Consider the following 4,982-nt stretch of genomic DNA (forward strand, 5'->3'; position numbering starts at 1 on the left):
GCAGGAAATCTTTTATTTTTTCCACATCTAATTTTAGACTTCCAAGAGGATTATTATCTAACAATCTGTTTTTAAATGTTGACTGCACAAGACTCTTTGTTGAGTTCTTTCTTGAGACATTTTTAACATCTACTAGAACCAGCATTTACACATTAGAACCATCACAATAAATCAGTCCTGATCATCCCTGGAACTGGCCACCAAGTGGCGCACTAAATCACATTCTGTAAAGTTCTCTCCAAGGAGATTTTTTTTTTTTTTTTCAAAATAATGAGGGGTCAGGAACAGGGAAGATAGTTTGATACCATTGTCAGATTAATTTATTTGATTTCTGTTAGAACACGTCACATTCTCAGAGCAAAATAAAGTGCACAAGAAACACAGTTAACATTTATAAATATTAATACAAAATACAGTATATAAGATGCCATGCTGAATCCAAAGCCAAACCATAAACCATACAAAGCTAAATGGGACTGTTGCCAAGTTATTATAATAATGACTAAGGTTTTTGATTCTGTTAACACATTTGTTTGCATCAAATGTAAACACTGGAACAAATGTGACACTTTTCCATTTTTATTGTCAAAAAAGACAAAAGAGGTTTGTATTGGTGGTGTACTTGGGTAAATCTGAGCCGGTCTTTTCAAACTCAAGTTTACCAGTTTTCCAATAGCAAAGAGTGATGCGCTCTCATGATTATACACCTAAATGAAATGTATTAGCTACAATAGCTGAATGATGTATTTAGAAAACTGGGAGTGTGATTGCAAATGCTCCTTTCTTTACACAACAGTGTACACAGACTAGCCTGGTTCCAGACCTCTGAATAACTGCCTTAATCTCAGATGTTGTCAGTAATTCAAAATAAAATAATGACATGAAAACGTGGCAGTATGGGCTGATTACCAGTTTGTGTAATGTCTGCTGAGCCTACACAGATTTGTAATTTGTTGTAATGCTACAGAGAAGTGCTCAGGTCCTGTATGTCAGCAATTAAAAAGAAAAATGTGTAATGTGTTTCTTAAAAAAAAACTGCACTGGTAATTATGATAATTACAATAATTAACTAACACTAACACTGAAAATGCCTAATTAGTTTTTTTTTTGGAAATAATGGGGTTGAATTTCATTTGTGACTTACCTTTTGAGGCATATCCATTTATTTATTTATTTGCAAACACATTGCAACTTAAGTGATTTACCCTGTTACAGACCTAAAACTGTCTCTTCTGTTTAAATGGGATGTATTTATTACCACAGAGGGGCTGTTGTCTTATCACAGTGGCTGCAATGGCCTATTTTTCCTCAAATCATGCAGAATGGGTTTCATTCACACATCTGCCACACCACTGCTCAGAGCAGGAAGAAGTTGACACTGAGCCAAAATGTAGAGTCATGACTGAATTAAATAAAACCCATAGAATCACACTTGATATTTGTGGTTGTGTCTTGGTGTCCGGTTTCTTTGGGGCAGTGTTCACTCAGTGGTACAGGCTGTTCACTTTGTGTTCAAAAGCAGAAACATCCTTTGGCTTCATATGAAATAATTGCCTGTTTTCTGGAAATACTATTACCAGCTGATGGAGATCAGCCTCATGTGGCTGCCTGTACCTATAACTAAAGGGGTTTCTCTGCCCTTGCGTTACATAACAACCAGCATAATGGCAAAACAAACACAGCCCAATTATGACAGGAAGTGGGTCAGTGGGTGGTCCTGCAGATCAATCATCCAATCATCAATAAGGGCTGATTGGAGTGGGCGGGGCCGCACGCCTTTTTTGAACTGTGAGAGCTATCAGTGCATTTGTTTATTGAGTCAGTCAAGTGTCTGTGTCGGTCCCTGTATTCTCAGTCCCAGCCTCAGATTTGGATTCAAATACTTTGGTTTGGCGCCAGGAAGCTAGCAAACATATTCAGAGGAAAAACAAGCTTAGGGAAGTTGTTTAGAAATTGCTTCCAAATTAGCGCTGCGTTGTGCATTCGGGAAAAGGAGCCTGGAGTGTTCGGTAAGGCCCAGAGCTTTTATTTAAGAAAAACTGTTTTTCATTAATGGCTATTTAACTCATAATCGTTTGCTTCCTCCTGCAACAGGTGTGTGATGCAGATACCGAAATAAGCACAAGCAGTCTGTTTGTAGCATCGGCTGCATTGCAGAAGTGAATGTCGTGGTTTATGTACTTCGGAGAAAAGTTTATTTATTTAAAGAACCTCGGAAAAACAACAATGGGTCGAACCATCTGGATTCACAAGGACCAAAAAGGTGAGTGACAGCCTGGAAGTTAGTTAATGCAGCCACACTGTGTGCTAGGTCAGCTGTGCTGCTTCATGTTTAGCTCGTTAGCTTCATAACATAACAATGGCTGGTTGTTGAGAACATCTGGTTGTTAGATTGAGAAGAATGTTAGAATGCTAGGGCTAATGTTAGATTTGCTTTTGGTCTGAACATTGTGGGCCCTAAGTGAACTTTTTAAAATAAACTTTATTGAAGATATACAAAACAAACAAGGCAATAAAACATCCTGCCAACATGGTGGGTGTAACATGGCTTCAGAGGAAACGGTATCAAGCAATAACATGAACACAGATATATTAATGTTAGGATAATATAAAAATAAATAGTATTTAACAAATTAAATATACAATGGATAAATTAACTAACTCAAGGGGGGGTTGGATTTGATTTAACCTAATCATCTAATTCAATGGGGAAAATGTTTTAAATTGTCCAACTTTTGAGCTGTGGTTCCTTTCTTTCTTAAAGATTTTAGATGCATTCTAAATTCATTAATGAAAATAATATCTGGGGAGGGCTTTTAGAATTCTGCTTTTATGTATGAAGAATTTGGCTAGACTCAGAATTACATTGCAACACAGTTCATCATTTTTGTTTTTCATTAGCACACCAAAAGTTATGTCAACTCTGGATATAAGCTCTGGCAGTGCTTGAATTTGTTTCTTTGTTGATCTATTAATATCAAGCCAGAAGGAGTATGTAATGTCACATGAGAAGAATACATGGCCTATGGTTTCAACATCATTTTTTCAGAGTGAGCATACATTATCATTAATGTTGAATTGTAATCTAAGCAGAGGAGTAAATGTCATTCATAATTTTGAGGTGTATTTCTTTCACTTTGGGGGGTATAGGAGTTTTTAAATAAGTGGTTCATAGTTTGTTTATCGAGTCTTTGTCAAATTTGTGTAATTGTTTCTGTTTTGTCTTCCAGGGAATAAGTATTTAAGTAAACAGTTTGTTATGAAGTTATTAGAGCATGCTTTGTCCAAAATTGGAATTCCTTGTATTGAGAGTGGGGATATTCGTGGTTCAATGACTTGATGTGCCAATATATTCTTGGTTTGAAATACAAATTCATGGGGTAGTGCATTCTGTAGTTTAATGTCTGATTTCCAAGGGTTAAAGTTATGTCTAGTACAAAATTATTCATCATTTAGTAAACTACCATTGGGATCCATTAAATCGGTTATAGACCATATATTTTTCTCATACCAGTCTTCATAGAATAAGGATTTGTGTTGGTGTAGTGTATATATCTGGTGTTCCAGAGTGTGATATGTACATATATCATTTTGCAGTACAATAGTGTGTTTATAGAACTCTGATAATAAAGCTGGAAGTTTTTCAATGTCAAAGTCTGTAGTGAAAATAACTTTTAACCCACCGACTTTAACAACTATATGATTTGGAATGAAGTACCAGGAGGAGTTGCTGTGTTTGAGTTCTGTTAAGGCAGTCAAAATCAATAACTTTTTGGCTGCCATCCTTTGTCTTGAATCATATCACTTTTTTCATATAATGTGGTTATGTTTCTCTAAAGTTTAATTTTATTTGGTTAATAGATTTTATTATTTTGTTTAGAATGGGATTTGAATAGGATGGGTAGATGCATCTTGATAAACTTTCCATCTTTAAATAAATTCCTCCTAAAATTGATGTCTCTTTGGAGCCATAAATTAAGTTTGGCTTTACATTCTTTTAATTTATTTTCTATATTTAGTGTTTGGCTTAATTTTGGGTCCTTGGTGAGATGAATTCTAAGATATTTTATAGGGACAGTGCAAATATCTTTTAGAGGCGAGTCACGAATGGCAAGTAATTCACATTTTTAAGGTTAAACATTAATTCTGAGGCATTAGAACATTTCTTAATTTTTTTGGATAACTTTTGGAATTTGATGCTTGTCTTTTAGGAATATCATTGTATCATCTGCAAGTTGGCTGATGATAATATCTGTACCTAAGACATTTAGATACTTAATGTCATTGCAATTTAAAAAAAAAAAAAAGTTGCTAACAAGCCCTAAGTGAACTGACTGAGTAGAAAAGCAGGAAGCCACAGTAGCTGGCTGAGGTGGGCCTACATCAGGATGTGGTCAGTTCAATGACAAAATAAACTATTAATTCTTTGTTCTTTAATGCTCAGTTTTAATAATTCTTTAATGCAGTTTTTAAATGTGATAATTTAAGTTGAATTCAATAATCCATTTCAATTCAAAGGGGCTTTATTGGCATGAAGGTTTTAACAATGTAGCTAAAATTACAATCAAATTAGAATTTGTTTATAGGTATGTAATTTATAAAGTTTAAAATGTTGTTTTAAAGTGTGCTTGTGTGTCTGTCATTCACCGTCCCCTATGTTGTGGTATATTGATACATAGGGCAACAAGAAAGGCCATTCCTCCCTCTCCTAGGAGCATTTTTAATTATGAGGTCTAACTCTTTGAATCCTGACACTACAGAGTAAAAAATTTCAAGATAAATGTCTTTCTTTTATTAACACAGAAGAAGGAAATGTATCTCTGCCTTTTTAACAATGAATTTGTTTCCTCCTCTAGGACATGTGGCCTGTAGATTTGGAATTGCTTGAGTCAAACTAATTTTATTTATTTTTCTCTTTTCAGGTAGATCTACGAACTGTAAGTCAATTATTTTTATTTTATTGTGGGCTCCCTTGTCAGACC

At 34.8% G+C, this 4,982-nt stretch overlaps 1 long non-coding RNA gene across 1 annotated transcript in view; it reads left to right on the forward strand.

Moving 5' to 3' along the window:
- The first annotated feature begins 1,797 nt into the window (after positions 1–1,797).
- LOC109957073 (uncharacterized) overlaps positions 1,798–4,982 on the forward strand; it is a 5,849-nt gene continuing 2,664 nt past the window's right edge. The window contains exons 1-3 of the long non-coding RNA XR_002274497.1: positions 1,798–2,009; positions 2,095–2,263; positions 4,923–4,937. This is a non-coding gene — a long non-coding RNA (uncharacterized LOC109957073). The remainder of the gene's footprint in view (positions 2,010–2,094; positions 2,264–4,922; positions 4,938–4,982) is intronic.

Source organism: Monopterus albus, unplaced genomic scaffold (genome assembly GCF_001952655.1).
Source record: "Monopterus albus unplaced genomic scaffold, M_albus_1.0 scaffold24.1, whole genome shotgun sequence".
Classification (NCBI taxonomy): Eukaryota; Metazoa; Chordata; class Actinopteri; order Synbranchiformes; family Synbranchidae; genus Monopterus; species Monopterus albus.